The following is a 22,323-nucleotide window of genomic DNA, read 5'->3' as shown; positions in this document are numbered from 1 at the left end:
TCAGCCTCCTGAGTAGCTGGGATTACAGGCACGCGCCACCATGCCCAGCTAATTTTTTTTTGTATTTTTAGTAGAGACGGGGTTTCACCATGTTGTCCAGCCTGGGCTCAAACTCCTGGTCTCAAGTGATCTGCCCATCTCGGCCTCCCAAAGTGCTGGGATTACAGGCATGAGCCCTTCCACCCAGCGATCCCTTTACCCTTAAAAAAAAATTAAACCTTTTATTTTTAGAGGTTCTATACTTATGTGTAGTCATGTAAAATAATGCAGAGATTCTTGTACCTTTGACCCAGTTTCCCACTATGATGCTATCTTATAATATTATAGCTGGGATACTGACATTGACGGATATAGTCAAGATACAGAACATTTTCATATCTGCTAAGATTGCTCATGTTCTCTATAGCTACATACACTTTCCTTCTGCCCTCACTCCTTTGACCTCCTTAACCTCTGGTAATCACTAATCTAGAGATTTCCTTTTTGGTAGTTTTTAAATAACAGATTGTTTCCTTAATACTTACAGGGCTCTTTCATATTGAGTGTCTTATGGTTTATCTTTTTTGAGGAATTGGTCTTTGTTGTCAAATTTATTTGGGTAGAATTCTTCATGACATTCACTTATCCTTTTGATCTCTGTAATAATATCCTGTTTCATTCTCCCGCCCCCGATACTGGTAATTTTTGTCTTCTTCTCTTTTTTCTTTTTTTTTTTGGTAAGTCTTGCTAGACATTTGTCAATTTTGTTGATCTGTTTGAAGAACCAGCTCTTTTGTTTCATTGATCTTGCCCTATTGTCTTTGTTTTCAATTTCATTCATTTCTACTATAATTATTTCCTTGCTTCTGCTTGCTTTGCCTATATATTGCTCTTTTTTTACTAGGTTCTTAAAGTGGGAGCTTAGATTATTGATTTGAGACTTTTCCTCTTTACACTGTATGTATTTATTACTATAAATTTCCCTCACACACTGTTTTTGCTATGTCCAACAATTTTTGATACATGTATTATTTCATTCCATTCATTATACGTTTTTATTTCCCTTGAGGCTTTTTGACCGTGCGTTATTTAGAAGTGTATTGTTTCATTTCCAAGTGTTTGGAGAAGTTTCCAGTGTCTTTCTGTTGTTGCTTTCTAGTTTGATCACGTTGTTGGTAAACACACTCTTTATGATGTCAACTCTTTCAAATTTGTTGATACTAATTTTATGGGCCAGGACTTGATCCGTCTTGTATATTCTATGGAGACTTGCAAAGCTTAGTATCTTTGTTTTTACCCCAGTATCTTTTAAATAAATTCCTTTTCTGTCAGCCAGTCAGTGTCTGTGTCTTGCATCTAAAAACCCTAACTACTACCCCTTTGCAACTGCATTTGCTTAATAGCCTTTCTTGTAGCACTAACTATCCCTTACTCTCTAATTGTCAGTTTACACCTTAGTCTCCATTACTGCACTGTGAACTTGAAGGCACAGATCTTGTGTTTTTTGTATGTATCCACCTGGCATGTGGCAAATAGTTTATAGTATTTGATTAAGGAATAAATCAATAGCCTTTATAATGATCATCATTTTTTAAAACTTTGATCTGTGGAGACTAATTGTTATCCTTTTGGTTTTGTGTATTAGTTTTCATCTTAAAAGCAGGGTGGTTTTGGTTTCATAGCTTGTGTTCAGTAAGTAACTGACCCCAGAAACAGACTGTAAATGTCCATTATTTATTTATTTATTTATTTATTTTTTGAGATGGAGTTTCGCTCTTGTTACCCAGGCTGGAGTGCAGTGGTGCGATCTCGGCTCGCCGCAACCTCCGCCTCCTGGGTTCAGGCAATTCTCCTGCCTCAGCCTCCTGAGTCGCTGGGATTACCAGCACGCGCCACCATGCCCAGCTAATTTTTTTTGTATTTTTAGTAGAGACGGGGTTTCACCATGTTGACCAGGATGGTTTCGATCTCTTGACCTCGTGATCCACCCGCCTCGGCCTCCCAAAGTGCTGGGATTACAGGCGTGAGCCACCGCGCCCGGCCTGTAAATGTTCATTATATGATTGGAATGACATTTTCTTTCAGCTTAATCTTGCCATAGTTCAAGCAGAGACATGTGAGAAGTTCCTTACTCATTCTGTGAGACCCATTTTGCAACTCCTGCTATTTCCTTTATTTCAGGTTGACTTGTCCTCTAGTTGTAGAAATGTTGTTTCCACAGCAATGCATTTTACAATACACATCCCTGTCAGAGTGCGCAGAAACCCTGCTGTGTTGCCTAGAAGCCTTGTTTTCCTGTCAGAAAGGAAGCACATGGTATTCCCTCAGCCTTTCCTGTACTTAACAATAAACTCTTGGTTGTTTGAAAGTTAATAATTTGATGGGGTTTTTGTAAGGTCTTCACGGTCAGTAGAGTAGTCATTAGCTATATGTGGCTGTTGAGCACTTGAAATGTGGCTAGTCTGAATTGAGATGTGCTATAGGTATAAATACACACTAAATTTAGAAGAATTAGTCAGAAAAAAATAAGCATCAATTTTACTTCAGTTACATTGTTGAAAAAGTAACATTTTTGACATATTGGGTTAAATGTATTAAAAATTTCACTGGCTTCTTTCTATATTTAATAGGACTACAATACATTTTAAAATTATGTATGTGGCTCCCATTTTATTTCTGTTTTTTTTTTGTTGTTGTTGTTGTTGTTTTAGAGATGGGGGTCTCACTATGTTGCCCAGGCTGGTCTCCAACTTCAGAGATCAGGCGATTCTCCTGCCTCAGCCGCCCGCAGTGTGACTACAGGTGTGAGCCACTATGCCCGCCCATTTTATTTCCATTTGACAGCTCTGTTCTAGAGCTTTCTCTAAGCATTTAGTAATCGATGTATATGGATGTGTAGCTATATGGGATACTTTTTTGTTCACGTATAAAAAGTGTTTTTATTTATATAAATGGAGGCATCTCACCCTGTTTTCCTGAAGTTTATATTTTATTGCTTAAAAATACAAAAATATATATAAATATATTTCATCTTATTGCTTATAGATTTATCTGATTCTTGTTAATGGCTAGCATAGTGTTCTACTTTGAATTTTCTATAATTTATTTTATTTTAGTTTTTTGAGACAGAGTCTTACTCTGTTGCCCAGGCTGGAGTGCCCTGGTGTGATCTCGGCTCGTTGCAACCTCCACCTCTCAGGTTCAAGCATTTCTCATGCCTCAGCCTCCCAAGTAGCTGGGATTACAGGTGCTCGCCACCAAGCCCAGCTAATTTTTGTATTTTTAGTAGAGATGGGATTTCGCCATGTTGGCCGGGCTGATCTTGAAGAACTTCTAACCTCAGGTGATCCACCTGCCTCAGCCTCCCGAAGTGCTGGGATTATAAGCATGAGCCATTGCACCTGGCCAGTTCTATTATTTTCAAAACCAACTCTCTATAGGGACATTTAGGTTATTTATCATTTTCTTCCTGAGAACCAGTCAAAGATTGCCTCATGTCTAGAAAGATGATACAATTCCAATCAGAATTTTTTTCTCGAATGGAAATGCTTATTACGACTAGGATGAGTAAATTGTGTAGAGGAAGTCAAGGCTTCCTTTATAAAGGACAAAATGGATTCATATCTAGAGCAGAATACAGTCTCATAGCCAGGCGTTTCAGACCAGCCTAGGCAACATAGGGAGACCCCATTTGTACCAAAAACAAAACAACAACAAAAAACCAGTCTTTAGGGAAGCAAACCCTTTGAATATAGTGTATCTCTTTAGCTGAAATTCAAACTGTGCTTCTCTTTTGTTCATGATCAGTTACACAGGAGTTTAGGTAGAATGCGGGGGCGGCAAGGGTCACAGAGAAAAAGAACCCAGTGTGTTCTGTGTCTTATCTTAGAGACATTTATATTGCCCACCATGTGAAAGTTCTTTTTGAAAGCTTCCCTCTCCTCTAGTTATTTTCTTTTTTAGTACAAAACAGCCTTTTTAATATTTATAAAATTTGATATAAGGCCATTTTGTGGGAAGAAAGTCCGATAAGAGAATGAATCTGTGAGCATTAGCAAGAATGAATGAGATGAGATTATTTAAATATACTTTGGGCAATTTAACATCTGTTTGTAAGTGTTGAAATAGGTCACCATGTTATTTCCAAAACGTGGCTTGGGAATTATGCCTTCTTTTCAATTAGCATGTATAACTGGATAAACCGAGACCTAAGTAGCTTTTAGGGGAAGGAGGGAAAGTAGACAGATGGGGGCAGCTACTTCAGCATAGGTGTGTCAAGCAAATTGTCACCCTTTTATCTCTGGGCCAGAGTTTCAGTTCCTACACCAGGAATCAAATGTATGATCTGCTTTTATGATTGCTTCTATACCTGCAAACTCCTTTAAAACAACAAGATTATGAATTTTTTTCTTTTACCGTTGATAATTTGCCTTTACAGTTAGGAGTTTGCCTTTAGAATTTTGGAACTAAAATATTCCTTTCTGAGGCTTTCATTTCCCTCTCTGACATGTACTGTGGGTTATTTAGGATTCAAATTAAGACATTCAAAGGGTGTGTATTTGTGTGTGTATATGCATTTTCTTTTACCTCTGTGAATGACAGCAATTCCAGAGAAAAGTTAATACTCTGTCTTGCCAAAAGGGGATGGTTGTATTTTTTTCCATGAAACAAAACTTGGGAGGAAAAGTTGAATGAACTTTGCAAGCAGTTGAGCAAGTAGATTGGCCTCCCTACTAAACCCTGGATAAAGGTACAACTAGAATAACTCACTTAGGTTTTCTGTTGATTCTCTCAGGAAGAAGAAATTTGATGCGTAGAGCTTGATCTGTTTTTTGTTTTTAATTTTTAGTTCTGGTTAGCTTTCAGAACCAATCTGCAGGCAACTCCGCATTATCTCCTTAGAGAACTGGAAAATTCCACTGATCTGGATCCTTTGGCAGCAAGCTGACATTTTATTGAGGCTGGTCAGCAGTCCTTGCCCCAGAGTCTTGAAATTGCGAGTGTTTCTGTTGCCCAGTATTGCGTTATTCGTGAACAGATATGAAAATCATATATATCTGAATTTTGTTACCACTAGATGTGATGAGATTTTCTTTTTGATTATTTGGGGATTCTTAGTTCTTTGTCAAACTCTTGAGATTAAAACCATTCTTACAGCTTTTGCTTTGGACTTCGTGTATTTTACAGTATAGGGAAGAGAATGCTCTTGTGGATATTGTGGATATTGCTGGCTACTTTTTTTAGAAATAGGTAGAGTATCATGTATGCTTTTGACTTGGACAGTCTTGCCTGGTACAAATACTAGTTTTACTTAATTCTTTTAGCTGTAAAATAGGGATCATAATTCCTACTTCATGGAGCTGTTTTGAGAATGAAATGAGATAAGGTGTCTTACTGCAGTTCCTGGCACAGAAGGGCTCAATAAAAATTAATAGGTTTTTCCTTTTTTATTTATTTATTTTTTTATTTTTTTTTTGAGACGGAGTTTCACTCATGTTACCCAGGCTGGAGTGCAGTGGCGCGATCTCGGCTCACCGCAACCTCCGCCTCCTGGGTTCAGGCAATTCTCTTGCCTCAGCCTCCTGAGTAGCTGGGATTACAGGCACGCGCCACCATGCCCAGCTAATTTTTTTTTGTATTTTTAGTAGAGACGGGGTTTCACCATGTTGATCAGGATGGTCTCAATCTCTTGACCTCGTGATCCACCCGCCTCGGCCTCCCATAGTGCTGGGATTACAGGCTTGAGCCACCGCGCCCGGCTGGTTTTTCCTTTTTAAATAACAAGGTTGATCTTCACTTACTAGTTCATATTAGAATAAGGATATTATAAAAATCATCAGGGGAAACAGAGCAGAGTTAAATAAATGAAACTTAAAATGATTTAAAAACCTGTATAGATTTAATCAATATTTTCATCCCCTTCCTACTAAATGTAACCTTTTAGTTAGAGGAGAATACACTAAGACTGAAATTCACTTACTTTTCTTTCCTCTGATTATTCCAATATATAACAAAATACTTGAGAGGGCCTCAGAAAAGACCAAGAGATTCTTCCTATGAATGTTAGGCTATAGTAATATATATATATTTTTTAATTTCCTGGCAACTTTCATTTAAGGCTATAGTAATATTTTTATGTATTGAGATATATAAACCTGTATTCAATAAAGAGCCTGAATTAGCAGAATAGGAATTTCCCAACTACAAAGGAAGCTTAACCATAGGGCTTAGAGATTCATTTTAAAAAAATATTTGAATATTTAAGAACTTTGTTCAGGTTTGTTTTTTTTTTTTAACTCCGTCCCCGTTCAAGTTTCTTAATCTGCTTTGACATCACTATTTTTTTTTTTGATGTCCACAGTTTTATTTACTTAAGACATTAGCCAGTGTTTAATCACCTTTAGAAGGAGAGATATATACAATTAATTATGAAGTTGTATATTATTATGTTGACATTACTTAAAATGTTTTAACTTGTATTCGTTCTAGGGTACATTTGGCAGTGTCTAGAGTCATTACCAGTTATATAATGTGGGCAGGACAGGGGACGCTACTGGCATTTAAGGGGTAAAAAGTTTGGGATGCTGCTAAACATCCTGCGGTACAAAGGACAGCTCCTCGAAACAGAATTGTCCTGTTCAAAATCTCAGTAGTGCCCAAGTTAAGAAACCCTGTGGAACACTATAGTGAATTCCACATGAACATGCGATAGTTTCATTATCTTTTACAATTCTGGAATTGGCTTTTTTCTGTACTTGGCATAGTATATGCTCATATAGGGCATATTTGATAAATGAATAAACTAACAAAGAAAGATAGATCCCAACCTGAATTCTGTAGTAAGCAGGTCCTTTTGTGAGTGAGTTGATTTTTGCAAATGGGATCTTTAATTTTTTTATTTTTTTATTTTTTAAAATTTTTGAGACAGTCTCGCTCTGTCACCCAGGCTGGAATGCAGTGGTGCAATACTGACTCATTGCAGTCTTCGCCTCCTGGGTTCAAGTGATTCTTGTGCCTCCATTTCCTAAGTAGCTGGCATTACAAGTACATACCACCGTGGTAGCTAATTTTTATATTTTTAGTAGAGACGGGGTTTCGCCATGTTGACCAGGCTGGTCTCAAACTCCCGACCTCAGATGATCCACTCTCCTTAGCCTCTCAAAGTACCGGGATTACAGGCATCTGCTACTGCACCCAGCCTCGCATTTTTTTTTAATAGAAAAAATTTGGCCCAGCATGGTGGCACCCATCGGTAATCCCAGCATTTTGGGAGGCCACGGTGCAATGCTGGGATTACAAGCATGAGCCACTGTGCCCGGCTGACCGTCAAGTCTTACAGGTCTCATTTTGCCTTTCCCACCCTGCCCTTATCCCTAGAATTGTTTGTTGTTTTTTTGTTTTTTTTTGGTGGAGTCTTGCTCAGTTGCTAGCCTGGAGTGCAGTGTCGTGATCTCGGCTCACTGTAACATCTGCCCCCTGGGTTCAAGCAATTCTCTTGCCTCAGCCTCCTGAGTAGCTGGGACTACAGGCACCCACCATCATGCCTAGCCAATTTTTTTGTATTTTAGTAGAGGTGGGGTTTCACCATGTTGACCAGGATGGTCTTGATCTCCTCGCCTCCTGATCCACCTGCCTCAACCTCCCAAAGTGCTGGGATTATACCTGTGAGCCACCACACCCGGCTTTTTTTTTTTTTTTTTTTTTTCCCCAGTTCTAGAGTACATGTGCAGAATGTGCAGGTTTGTCACATATTTAGTGTGACATAGTGGTTTGCTGTACCTGTTAACCCATCACCTAGGTATTAAACCCAGCATGCATTAGCTATTTTCCTAATATTCTTCCTAAATTTTTCTGTCTTTAAACAGCTTTTATGGGGGAGTGGGGGGATTTATACCATAACATTCATCCAAATGGAAACATATAGTTTAATAATTTATAGTAAATTTGTGTTTGTTTTTTGAGATGGAGTCTCACTCATTTGCCCAGGCTGGAATGCAGTGGTGTGTTCTCGGCTCACTGCAACCTCTGCCTCCCAGGTTCAAGGGATTCTTCTGCCTCAGCCTCCCTAGTAGCTGGGACTACAGGCACGTGCCATCACGCCTGGCTAATTTTTTGTATTTTTAGTAGAGATGAGGTTTTACCGTGTTAACCAGGATGGTCTCAATCTCCTGACCTCATGATCCGCTGCCTCGGCCTCCAAAAGTGCTGAGATTATAGGTATGAAGTAAGTTTTTTAAAGTAGTAACTTTCATCATGTACAATTCCGTTTTAGAACACTTCCATCACCCAAAAAGTTTCCTCCTGTCCATTTGCAGTCAATTCCTGCTCTCATCTTGAGCCCCAGACAACCACTGATCTGTTTTCTATCTCTGTAGCTTTGCCTTGTCTGGAAATTTCACTATATAGTCTTTCAATGTCTATCTCCCTGTAATGATTTTTTGTTTGTTTGTTTTTGAGACAGCATCTCTCTCACTTTGTCCACTCCACTCTAGGTTAGAGTTCAGTGGTGCAATCTCGGCTCACTGCAACCTCCACGTCCTGGGTTCAAGTGATTCTCGTGCCTCAGCTTCCCTAGTAGCTGGGATTACAGGCATGTACCACCACACCCGGCTAATTTTTGTGTTTTTAGTAGAGACAGGGTTTCACCATGTTGGCCAGGCTGGTCTCGAGCTCCTGAACTCAAGTGATCCACCCGTCTCTGCCTCCCAAAGTGCTGGGATTATAGGCGTGAGTCAGTGTACTTGGCCTCCCTATAATGTGTTTTTGAAGTTAATCCAAAAATGAGTGAATGAGGATCTTTGGGGAGCTCATCAGTTTCCCATTTGTCAGTGCTGAGCAGTTCTGGAGAGTTGCCAGAAGACAGAAGTCTTCCAGTGTAGTATATATCAGTAATTCATTCCTTTTTATTACTAAATAATATTCTATTCTATGGATATACCACATTATATTTATTCCATACATCAGTTGATGGACATTGGGTTGTTTTTACTTTTTGGCTTTTTAAGTAATGCTGCTATGAAGATTGTGTGTACAAGTCTTTATGTGGACATGTTTTCATTTTTCTAGGGTTGATACCTAGGAGTGAAATTGCTAGGTGGTATGGTTAATTATGTTCAAAGAAATTTTAAGGAATTGCTCATTGTTTTCCAAAGTGGTCCCACCATTGTTACATTCCTACCAGCAGTGCATGAGGGCTCCCTTTTGTCTACTTCCTCATCAACAGCTGGTAGTGTTGATCTTTTTTGATCTAGCAGATGGGTAGTAGTACTTCATTATATTTAATTTGCATTTCCTTTATGCCTAATGATGTTGAGTATCTTTTCATGTGCTTACTGGCCATTTGTATATCTTCTGTGATGAATTATGAGTCGTATATCTTCTTTGTTTTTTTGTGTTTGTTTTTTGGAAACAGGGTTTCACTGTATTGCCCAAGCTGGAATATAGTTATGTATGGTACCCTCGAACCCTTGGCCTCAAGTGATCCTCCCACCCCAGCCTCCAGAGGAGCTAGTACTATGCCTGACTGTGTATCTTATTGACTTGGGGCTTCCTCCCTCACTTTCCATCTGTTCTGACAGCCAGACTTAGTACTGTCTCCTTAAGCCATGGAGAAGCATCTTTCTGCTTAAGTTTTAATCGCTCTGTGCCACAGAGACTGACTAATCTCACACAGTCAAGTTCCCTTCTCTCATACGCTGAATCCACTCTAATTTCCGCTTGGCTTTGGTTGCTCTCCAGTGCTGTCAGCTAGGCAAGAATTTTCTATGTATTGCCCATAGTTTATAGTTGTTATCTGTCTGAGGAAGGGTTAATCCTGAAAAGCTGCTATATTACTATGTTATTCCATTTAATAATAGCTTCTGTCTTGACTCAACACAAATGTATTTAACCTTGCCATCCAACTTTAGTTATCACATGTAAGTTATAATTACTTTCTGATTTGTAAGCTCTTTATGGGCTTAGACTAACTCCACATATTAATATACCAAATATTTAAGATGCTATGGAAAAGCAACTAGCCATTCACCATGGTGAAATTTGTGTTACGTTGATAGCCAAATAATTGACAACACGTTTATAGCCACAAATAAGTAACCTGGTTTCCTTCTCAGCACCCATCTATTTAAAATACACTCAGAACAGCCACCAAAATGATGCAGTTACTAGCTAGTGTTTAGCAGTGTTTAGCACTTGGCATACATTTGTAAATGTTTAGTGGTTTGCAAACTCTTTGGTCTTAGGACTTTTCACATCCATATCAATGATTGAGGACTCCAGAGAGCTTTTAATACCTACTGATATTTACTGTAGTAGAAATTAAAACTGAGAAATTTAAAATATTAACTTATTTTCAGTAAACAGTGGTAAGCTCATTACATGTTAACATAAGTAGCATATTTTTGTGAAAAATAAGTATATTTTCCAAAACAAAAATAGAATGTAGTGAGAAGAGTGGCATTGTTTTATATTTTTACAAATCTTTTAAATATCTGTCTGAATTGAAGATAGCCTACTCTGTATCTTCTTCCCACATTCCATTAGCTGTCAGAGCAGCAATACTGTCACCTACTATGTAGCCTCTGGAAAACTCCACTTGTGACCTAATACAAGAGAAAAAGGTAAATAATGTTTTCGTGTTGTCATGAGAATAGTTTTAACCTTTTAATTCCTTTAAAAAAAGTCTTGTCTCTCGGGGTCCCTGAAACACACTGAGAACTGCAGGTTTAATATGTCCCTAGAAGGGTGCTCAAGCAACTAACAACAGTGTTTGTCTCGGGGAAAGGGGAATTTGGTATCTGAAAGACAGCAGAGAGTAGAATGGAGGCTTATTTTAAAATATCTTTTGAGTATTTTGCTTGGTACGTTAATTACCTTTTTTTTTTCTTTTTAAAAAGTGAATTATTGGCCGGGCGCGGTGGCTCAAGCTTGTAATCCCAGCACTTTGGGAGGCCAAGGCGGGTGGATCACGAGGTCAAGAGATCGAGACCATCCTGGTCACGGGGACATGGTGAAACCCCGTCTCTACTAAAAATACAAAAAATGAGCTGGGTATGGTGGTGCATGCCTGTAATCCCAGCTACTCAGGAGGCTGAGGCAGGAGAATTGCCTGAACCCAGGAGGCGGAGGTTGCGGTGAGCCGAGATCGCGCCATTGCACTCCAGCCTGGGTAACATGAGTGAAACTCCGTCTCAAAAAAAATTAAAAAATTAAAAAAAATAAAAAGTGAATTATTAAATAAGCCCTTATCTTCCTTGTGACAGAAAGGTGCTTAAAGTAATAGTGGGTTTTTTTTTAATTTCACTTTAGGCACATAGATCTAGAGGGGAGAAGAACCTCAGAGGATACCTCCCTGATCTAAATTAGGTTCCCACTGGCATTGAACTGTTATAGCCCCTAATTCTTTTCTGTAGCGCTTACCTCAATTTGTAATTGCATAGCTGTGTGTGTGTGTGTGTGTGTGTGTGTGTGTGTGTGTGTGTGTGTCTATTTCACCTCTTTTCTCCCCCACTGGACTGTTCGCTTCCTGAGGGCATGAATCAAATCTGTTTTGCCCGCTATTCTCAATTAAGTACTTGGTTCATAATAGTTTGTTTGTAAGTATTTATTGAATGAATGAATGAGGATCTTTGGGAAACTCATATCAATTTCCTATGTGAGTGCTGAGCAGTTCTGGACAGTTGCCAGAAGACAGTTCTTGACCAAACACATTTTTTTGCATAGATAAAATGCTTCCTGGCCGGACATGGTGGCTCACACCTGTAATTTCAGCACTTTGGGAAGCTGAGTAGGGTAGATCATTTGAGGTCAGGAGTTTGATACCAGTCTGACCAACATGGTGAAACCCTATCTGTAATAAAATTACAGAAATTATCTGGATGTGGTGGAAGGCACCTGTAATTCCAGCTACTCAAGAGGCTGAGGCAGGAGAATCACTTGAACCCAGGAGACAGGTTGCAGTGAGCCAAGATTGTGCCACTGTACTCCAGCCTGGGTGACAGAGTGAGACACCATCTTAAAAAAAAAAAAGGGCTGGGTGCAGTGGCTCACGCCTGTAATCCCAGCACTTTGGAAGGCCGAGGCGGGCGGATCACCTGAGGTTGGGCGTTCGAGACCAGCCTGACCAACATGGAGAAAGCCTGTCTCTATTTTAAAAAAAAGATAAAATGCTTCCTGCATTTGTTCTCATTCCTTATAGATTATGCACTAGATGAGCAGTAAGTATTAATGATCCATTTAAGAGTGTCACCAGAGGGGATAGCAAATTGAGTTTTTTTGGTGATCAGACTTTCATATATTAAGTCTTTTTACTATTTTAAAGATTCCTTTGTCATTCTTTGGTTGTTACATTTTTCTATAGAAAAATAAAATAAGCTTTTTTTTTCACCCTATTGGATTTTTCAAACCTGACTCCAGTGCCAGAATAAAGAGCATTATACTAACTTAACACTTCCTTGTGCCTGAATGAAGTTGGCCAAATGCTTACATCTGTTTCCTGGTGGTGATTCTTTCAGTATTCTCAGTTCACATGCCACTGGGTCGTCAGAAGACAAGTGTCTGGATTTCAGAGCCAACGGTTTGCTTTTAAGCTGCAAGACCCTCCATTGCCATAAGATCTGCCACTGCCATAATAACAAAACCTGAGCTGAAGCTTCTGCTGCAGCCATTGAGGTCTATTCATAGGCCTCCTGCTCTCACTTCTGGTTCCATGTAATATCATTGTTTATAAAAAGAATTAGTGTCCTGTATAGAACAGTACTGTGGGGCAGAAGATTTGCAGTCATTAGTAGGAGGGGCCACAGCAAACTGCAGTTTCGTTTTGGCCCACAAAACAAAGAAAAGCAATTCTTTTCCCTCTTAGGAAATTGAACTTTAACTTAGGCTTCCTTTTGTAATAACTGAAGGAATGAAGGGCAAAGAGTGGTGTTCTGGAGGGTACTTCAACTTACAACTTCTGTTGTAGGTTAAGATTGGCTTCATTATTATGTTACATGGTTTCTTGAGCTATGGTGAGCATATTTTCCAAACCAAAAATCAGCACACCTATTCTGACAGTATTTTTTTTTAAGTCAAATGTATTTATACATTTAGAAGTAAAATTTTAAAGTTGAGACTGTCCAGGAAAACCCAGAACATAGGGATGTCTTGTCTGGAAGATAGGAGATTGACTCCTCGAAGGAGGAATGTGCTGAAGTCTTAACTTCACTCTACCTGCCTTTCTGCGCAGTGTTGATATCAGTGCTCCTAGAGCTGCAGCTGGGCCCCACCTGTCTACCCAAAGTAGAATGCTACACCATAGGCCATAGGCAAGACCACTGGTTTGTATGGAAACTTGAAATTTAGTATGAAGGATATTTTTTGCCTGGCCGTGAAGCCTTAGGACATGGAAAAGGAGATGACAGTACCGACCCAGGACTGTCCTGTCTGACATATTACCCAATTTGTGTAGAGCAGACAGTCTAGGAACTAGCAAGCATTCAGGTGCAGCAAAAGCATCTCAGAATGAATAACTTCATTGAATTCTTGGGTTTTTCCAAGTTTCTTCATTTTGTAGAAATGACTTCCTGTAGGTATGGGAATTATTGGTCAAGATAGACTCTTTTGCTTGTTTTCCTGAGGCCACGCTTCCAGCTCATGCCATAGCTGCATACTGCAGAATAGGAGAAGGAAGAGAGCGGAAAATAATTAAAAAAAAAATCCTGAAAATAAATCCAAGGAAACCAGGGTCCGAAAGAGGAAACAGACGTTGAGAAATTCAAAAAGAAACCAGACAATGGAAGAACGTGTTCATGTGTTCAGAGTTGCTTTCTATAGTATATTTATGGAGGGTACAAATGCCTTTTGACAGTTCTATTGTATATTATTGTAAAAAAAAAAAAAACATATTTTTTATTCTTTGAGCTTTTTACCTGGTTATCCCTTCCTAAGTTGTTTTTTTGTTTTGTTTTTCTTTTTGAGACAGAGTCTCACTCTGTTGCCCAGGCTGGAGTGCAGAGGCACAATCTTGACTTACTACAGCCTCCACCCCTCAGATTCAAGCAATTCTTGTGCCTCAGCCACCCAAGTAGCTGGGATTACAGCCATGCACCACCACGCTCAGCTAATTCTTGTTTTTTTTAATACACGTGGGGTTTCACCATGTTGTCCAGGATGGTCTTGAACTCCTGACCTCAAGTGATCCATCTACCTCGGCCTCCCAAAGCACTGGGATTACAGGTGTGAACCACCGCGCCCGGCCTTACGTTTAAACAATATTTGACTTGACTAGGTGCAGTGACTCACGCCCCAGCCTGGCCAACATGGCGAAACCCTGTCTCTACTAAAAAATACAAAAATTAACTGGGTGTTTTGGTGAACGCCTATATTCCCAGCTACTCCAGAGGAGAATCACTTGAACCCAGGAGGTGGAGGTTGTAGTAAGCTGAGATCACACCACTTTACTCCAGCTTGGGTGGCAGAGTAAGACTCCGTCTCAAAAAAAAAAAAAAAAAAAGAAAGAAAAAGATAATTGGTGAATGGGTGGAATGTTTGAAAAGATAGCCAAAAATGTATCTTAACATTGGGTGATATTTCTAGAGATGAAGTGGAAGATCAACTGCTGTTTCTTACTCTTTCTTTCTAAAAAAGAATTCTTATGTGAATCTTTTTAACGTCTTACCTGTAACATTTTTATGGTTTGCTTAATGCTCGGTTGTTAAATTTGTCTACCGAAAATTAATGTTGCTTAAATATTACATATAAATTAATGTGGCTTGTTCTTTTAAGCACTTTAAACATCTTAACAGATAAAATATAAATAAAATTATTATAAGACTTATTCTGTGTGGTGTGGGGTAAACTAGTGGCAGATTTCCAGTTATCTTGATTTTCAGCAATTTCTACTGGAAGGAATTGTATTCAGCCACAGAAAGGTTATTGTTATGTATGCTCTGTTTTTGTCTTTAATTTATGCGCCCCATTGGGGATTAATGAGATGAAGAGGGCTAGTATTCTTTTCCATGTACAAAAACCCCTTTTAGACCCACTGGTGCTAAATTATTTTTACAAAATTAGTTTTGTTTCAGTTTCTTTCAGTTAAGCATAGTTATTTTCTTCATGAAGCTCAGATTGTCATAGATTGGCTAATGGCATTGTCTTGGAGCTGATTCCTTTGTCCTTTTGGCACTGACTCTGGCAGCCTGAAAAGTGTTCTTGCTTTCTGGCAGTGCTGGAAAATACCAGAAGGGTGTTTATTGTTTTCTTGCCCCAAGACATGGAGTCATCTCCCGTCTAGGTTCCTGGTTCCTTTCAGTGGAGAGTAATATTAGAAACCAAAATCTGGGCTAGGCGCAGTGGCTCATGCCTGTAATCCCAACACTTTTTGGGAGTCCAGGATGGGAGGATTGCCTGAGGTCAGAAGTTGAAGACAGCCTGTCCAACATAATGAGTCAAAAATTTACAAATGAGCATACATCTGTTGGGAAGGCTTAGACAGGAGGATCATTTGGGCCCAGGAGTTTGAGGCTGCAGTGAGCTAAAAGGTGCCACTGCACTCCACACTTTAGCCTGGGTGACAGAGTGAGACCCTGTCTCAAAAAGAAAAGAAACCCAAAATCTAGGCTCAAGGGAGCTCACGAAGTGTGATGATCAGCAAAACTTCTGTTGTTACCGTTAAAGTAATTTTAGTGACAGCTTTATTATTTCATTACAAGATATTTTTTATTACAAGATATTTTCTACATACAAAAAAATATAAATCAAACACCCATGCACTTATTACCCGTCCTTCTTTATATCTCCTTTCATCCCCGAAGAGGAAAGTAACCACCACCTTAAATTTTTATCATTTTTGTCTTCTTTTTTGAGACAGAGTCTTGCTCTGTTGCCCAGGCTGGAGTGTAGTGGCGCAATCTTGGCTCAGTGCAACCTCTGCCTCATCCCGAGTTCAAGAGAGTCTCCTTCCTCTGGCTCTAGAGTAGCTGGGATTACAGGTGTTTGCCAGCACGCCCAGCTGGGTTTTATATTTTTAGTATAGTTAGATTTCACCATGTTGGCCAGGGTGGTCTTGAACTCCTGACTCAAGCGGTCTGCCCACATCGGCCTCCCAAAGTGCTGGGATTACAGGTGTGAGCCGCTGTGGCTTGCCTCTTAAATTTTCCTTTATGGTTTTTTTTTCTTTTTTACCATTATGCAAGTACCCCTAGACAGTCGTTATTTGAATTTGCTTGTTTTTGAACTTGAATTCAATGTCATCTCACAGCATGTATTTTTCTGTGACTTACTTTTTTTACTTTGTTATTTTGACATTATATTGATGTAGTAGTTCAGTAGTATCTACTGCTTTATTGTAGTTAATTTTGTGACTATGCTGCAATTTTTGTGTTTTCCTGTATTATTTCTAGTTTTTTGCTATTGGAAAAATATTGCTGTGGACATTCCCATATGTGCTTCTTTGTGCATATGTGTAGGGGTTTATCCAGGTTGCCATGTTTGCGAAATGTTTTTACATGACCCCATAGTAAGAAATATGTTTTCATCATGACTCCAGTGTACCCACATACACTGACCTACACATGACTGAAACAAAAACCTTATTATAATTAATGAAAATGAAATGCTTTTCCATTCAGTCTATTTTAATTGGTTGTTTTGGCTGAATTATATGAAGAAAATTTAGTTTCAGATATGTAGTTGGAAAAGGAAGGAGTATTTTAATAGCTGTTTTGATAATTTTGGTTATCCTTTTGTAATACTACACCAAAATGTGAACAGTGATAGCTTTGTAAAGTTTCGTTGCAATGTGGAATCTAAATCATACCAGTAAACTTTTTTTTTTTTTTTTTTTTTTGAGACGGAGTTTCACTCATGTTACCCAGGCTGGAGTGCAATGGCGCGATCTCGGCTCACCACAACCTCCGCCTCCTGGGTTCAGGCAATTCTCCTGCCTCAGCCTCCTGAGTAGCTGGGATTACAGGCACGCACCACCATGCCCAGCTAATTTTTTGTATTTTTAGTAGAGACGGGGTTTCACCATGTTGACCAGGATGGTCTCGATCTCTTGACCTCGTGATCCACCCGCCTTGGCCTCCCAAAGTGCTGGGATTACAGGCTTGAGCCACTGCGCCCGGCCACCAGTAAACTTTTTGTACTGTTAAAATCATTTGGTCTCACTTGTACTTCAAATGATTTTTTTTAACCAGGATTCTTGATTTGTAACAGCATGCATTAATCATTTCAAAAACACTGGTTACTGGGTTATACAGCTCTTCTAATGTTGACTAAATTTCATTAGACATTCGCAACAAGTGACATTCATTAATATCACTGCCAATCTCATCAGAAAAGTCTTACTTAAGTACAGGGAAGCTGTCTAGTTCACGGTGGTAGACAACAAGTTTTCCAAAATTCTAAAGCTCAGAATGTATCACTGCCAGCAGATACTGTCAGTTCTTACATAGCCAGACATTGTTCAGTTTTGAGAAAGGAGAAAATGTCTGTCAAATACCTAAGTATGAATAACCATAGTTTATCTGCCATTTTTTCAGGTAAAAATGGTGTTTGTGGGGGAAAGTAGATAATCCAGCTTGCAATTCAGTTGCACAAATGCTCTTCCTGGAGACTTCCACTCTTGGCAGAAGCACTTATATTTAAAAGATAACTACTTAAGAATCACGATTTAATAAGTTATCTCATTTTATGTAAAATGTTTATTTTAGTTAACCTGGTGCTTCATTCTTTGTTTATAAAAAAAGCTTTAGAATGATGTTATATTGAATATCTGAATAGATTATTATTTCAGAAAAGCTGCTATAATAACATGGAGAGTTTCCATATGTTAGCACACATCATCTGATGGCACTATGCTTTACTGTGCTTCACAGAATATGTTTCTTACAAATCGAAGGTTTGTGGCAACCCTGAGTTGAGGATGTCTACCGGTGCCATTTTTCCAGGAGGCCATATTCACTTCATGTCTCTGTCCTGTTTTGGTAATTCTCATAATATCTCGATATTATTATGGCAATCTGCAAATCAGTGATCCTTGGTATTACTATTATAATTGTTTTCAAGCACCATGAGCCACACCCACATAGGATAATAAACTTAATTGGTAAATGTTGTGTTCCCTGAGACAAAACAATATTGAAATTAGTCTAGTTAGTAACCCTACAATGACCTCTAAGTGTTCGAGTAAAAGGAAGAGTCACATCTCTCACTTTAAATCAAAAGCTAGAAATGATTTCAGCTTGGTGAGAAAAGCATGTTGAAAGCCAAGACAGGTTAAAAGCTAGGCCTCTTGTGCCAAACAGCCAAGTTGTGAATGCAAAAGAAAAGTTCTTGAAGGAAGCTAAAAATGCTACTCCAGTGAATGCACAAATGATAAGAAAGTGAAACAGCTTTATTGCTGATCTGAAGACACTTTGAATGGTCCCAACGGAAGATCAAAACCAACCACACGACGTTCCCTTAAGCTAAAGCCTAATGCAGAGTAAGGCCTCAAATCTTCACTTCTATGAGGGAGGAGAGGAAGCTGCAGAAGAAAAGTTTGAAGTTAGCATAGGTTCTTTCCTTAGAAAGAAGCTGTTTCACCGGCCGCAGGGGCTCACACCTGTAATCCCAGCACTTGTGGAGGCTGAGGCAGATGGATCTCTTGAGGTCAGGAGTTTGAGACGAGCCTGGCCAATACAGTGATACCCCCATCTCTACAAAAAATACAAAAATTAGCTGGGTGTGGTGGCACATGCCTGGCTACAGTAAACAACAGATTTTCAATGTAAATGAAACAGCCTTTTTTTTTGAGATGGAGTCTCACTCTGTCGCCCAGACTAGAGTGCAGTGGCACGATCTCGGCTCACTGCAACCTCTGCCTCCTGGGTTCAAGTGATTCTCTTGCTTCAGCCTCCTGATTAGCTGTGATTACAAGTGTATGCCACCACGCCTGGATAATTTTTATATTTTTAGTAGAAATAGGGTTTCACCATGTTGGTCGGGCTGGTCTTATACTCCCAACTTCCTGATCTGCCTGCCTTGACCTCCCAAAGTGCTGGGATTACAGGCATGAGCCACTGCGCCTGGCCTTTTTTTTTTTTTTTTGGTTTGTTTGTTTTGTTTTGTTTTTAAACAGCTTTCTGACCAGGCATGGTGGCTCACGCCTGTAATCCCAGCACTTTGGGAGGCCGAGGCGGGTGGATCACCTGAGGTTAGGATTTCGAAACCAGCCTGACCAACATGGTGAAACCTTGTCTCTACAAAAAATAGAAAAATTAGCTGGGCGTGGTAGTACGTGCCTATAATCCCAGCTATTTAGGAAGCTGAGGCGGGCGAATTGCTTGAACCTGGGAGGTGGAGGTTGCAGTGAGCAGAGATCATGTCACTGCATTCCAGCCTGGGTGACAGAGCAAGACTCCATCTCAATAAAATAAAAAATAAACAGCTTTCTATTGGAAGGAGATACCATCTAGCTAATCTTCAATTAGCTAGGAAGGAGAAGTCAATGCTTGGCTTCAAAACTTCGAGGGATAGGCTTACTCTTTTGTTAGGGGCTAATGTAGCTGGTGACTTTAAGTTGAGACCAGTGCTCATTTGCCATTCTAAAACTCCTAGGGCCCTTAAGAATTATAATAGATCTTCTCTGACTGTGCTTTGTAAATGGAACAACAAAACATAGATGACAGCACATCTGTTTCTAGCATCGTTTCCTGAATATTTTAGCCCCACTTTTGAGATACACTGCTCAGACAGAAAGATTCCTTTCAAAATATCACTGCTCATTGACAAGGTACCCAGTCACCCATGTGCTCTGATAGATGTGTACAAGAAGATTAATGTTGTTTTCTTTACTGTTAACATCCATTCTGCAGCCCATGGATCATGGAGTAATTTCAACTTTCAAGTGATTTATTTGTTTAACTCCTGGCAAGCTGTGATGGTCTTATTACTTAAGAAATACATTTAATAAGGCTACAGTTGCCATAGATAGTGATTTCTCTGATGATTCTGGACAACGTTTATTGAAAACCTTCTGGAGATAATTCACTATCCTATAATGCCATTAAGAGCATTTGTGATTCATGGGAGGAAGCCAAAATATCTACAGGAACAGGAGTTTGCTAGAAGTTTATTCCAACCCTCATGGATAACTTTGAAGGGCTCAAGGCTTTCAGTAGAGGAAGTAACTGCAGATACGATGAGAAGTAGAGCCTGTATTAGTCCATTCTCACACTGTTGTGAAGAAATATCCAAGACTGGGTGATTCGTAAAGCAAAGAGATTTAATTGACTCGCAATTCCACATAGCTGGGGAAGCCTCAGGAAACTTACAGTCATGGCAGAAGGCACTTCTTCATAGCGTGGCAGAAGAGAGAATGAGTGCAAGCAGGGGAAATGCCAGACACTTATAAAACCATCAGATCTCAGGAGACTCACTCATTATCACGAGAACAGCATGGGGGAAAATGCCCCATGATTCACTTACCTCTACCTTGTCCCGCCTTTGACACGTGGAGATTATTATAATTCAAGGTGAGATTTAGATAAGGTTACTGAGTCAAACCATATGAGAGCCTGAAGATGTGACTGCATCACTTCAATTTAATGATAAAACTTTGACAGATGAGGAGTTTCTTCTTATGGATTAGCAAAGAAAGTTGTTTCTTAAGATGGAATCTACTCCTGGTGAAGATGCTGTGAACATTGTTGAAATGACAGCAAAGGATTTAGAATAGTATACATTTAGTTGATAAAGCAACAGCAGGGTTTGAGAGGACTGACTTCAGTTTTGAAAGAAGTTCTGTAGGTAAAATGCTATCAAATAGTATTGCGTGCTACAGAGAAATCTTTCATGAAAGTAGAAGTCAATGTGATAGACTTCATTGTTGTTTTATTTTAAGAAATTGCCACTGCACTTATGTTTTTGTTTAACTTGTGGGCAAAGACTTATGGATAAGTGCAAAAAATAAATCCTCTTTTGCAACCCAGAACTCATTGTTCAGTATGAGTTTTGATACATGTAAGAAGGGATATTATGTTACTTAAGACAGTTAACTGATGAGAGTATTGATAGCCATAAAGGTTGGTTCCAAGCCAGGCGCAGTGGCTCAAGCTTGCAATCCCCGCTCCGAGGTAGGAGTATTGCTTAAAGCCAGGAGTTCAAGACCAGCCTGGGCAAGAAAGTAACAAACACCTCATCTCCACAAAAATTAAAAAATTAGCTGTGTATTGGGGCATGTGCCTGTACTTGCTGTTCAGGAAAGGAAGGCTGAGGCAAAAGGATTGAGGCCAGGAGTTAGAGGCTGCACTGAGCTCTGATGGCACCACAGGGTCTGGGTAACAAAGACAGACCCTGTCTCTCAATTTAGAAAGATTGATTCTAGGACTGTAGAATAGTTAAACAGGAGGGGATATGAAGGAAATCCTCATCAGTTTTACTTTTGCGTTCCAATTTCATGTTGACTTGATATATAAGATGGCTGTTTGTTTTAAAGGCTTTTATCTTGAGAACATGTTGTCTGGAGTTAAAGGTATTGGCATATTTCCACACCTGTACTATCCTTGAGTGTGATCGCTTAGGAATGAATATGATTTGAACTCATTCGTGTTAAGAGAGGGTGTCAAATTGAGAACCAGGCAGATCCACCACCTACAGTAAAAAGGATGCTAAAGTAAATTGGTTGAAGAAATTAGATCCCAAAGATTCTTGGTGAATTTTGAAGTCTTCATCAGTATATCCATATTAAAAGGAGATAACAGAAGCCAAAATCAAAGAATTAAGGGCTGACAGGACAACTGGATTAAAATAAGAATCAGTTTAATTAAAAAGGGCTAACTTGAAGATATATCTTTTTACTCCAGCCCTTTAGAGGATCTAAAGTGACCTTGATGGACAGTAGAAGAAATCACAACATGGAATTCCTTGAATAAAAATGTATTGACTTTTTTTTTTTTTTTTTTACTTTAAAATATTTTATTAGAATTACTTTGATAAAACCAGATACTTGTGTAAGACAAATATAGGAAGTAGAAGCTATCTACCTGAAGTGACCCCAAATTTCAAGCATTCTTCCCCCAGTAAGTTGACAGTTGATCACACAGGGTAATGCAGGAAAGTTTTAAGTTCTTAGGATATGCCCAGCACCAGGCAGAAGATATTCTTTTCGTCAGCAAATTCCATAGCAACGAAGGAGATCAGGCATGGCTCTCCACCTCTCCCAGCCTGAAGGCCAGTCGCAGGAGTCACTATATAGGCGTGATAGCTATACAACGCATCTCCCCGAAGGGGAAGGCTCCAAACCTTACGCCTTCACTCAGGCTAGTGCAGAATCTCTGTGAAGGGGCATTGTCCCTGGCTGGGGCTTCCAGAGCTCATTCT

The 22,323-nt window shown here is 39.4% G+C and overlaps 1 protein-coding gene and 1 non-coding gene across 2 annotated transcripts in view; both read left to right on the top strand.

Annotated features, from left to right (window-relative positions):
- Positions 1-22,323, top strand: part of CFDP1 (craniofacial development protein 1) — a 136,598-nt gene that overhangs the window by 49,441 nt on the left and 64,834 nt on the right. The gene's annotated exons all lie outside the window — the stretch shown is intronic.
- On the top strand, positions 20,856-20,979 carry LOC119471619. Its single transcript, XR_005200679.1, has one exon. It is a non-coding gene; the product is annotated as a small nucleolar RNA SNORA40 (small nucleolar RNA).

Source organism: Cebus imitator, unplaced genomic scaffold (genome assembly GCF_001604975.1).
Source record: "Cebus imitator isolate Cc_AM_T3 unplaced genomic scaffold, Cebus_imitator-1.0 Scaffold66, whole genome shotgun sequence".
In the NCBI taxonomy this organism is placed as follows: domain Eukaryota; kingdom Metazoa; phylum Chordata; class Mammalia; order Primates; family Cebidae; genus Cebus; species Cebus imitator.
This window is presented reverse-complemented; position numbering and strand designations above follow the sequence as displayed.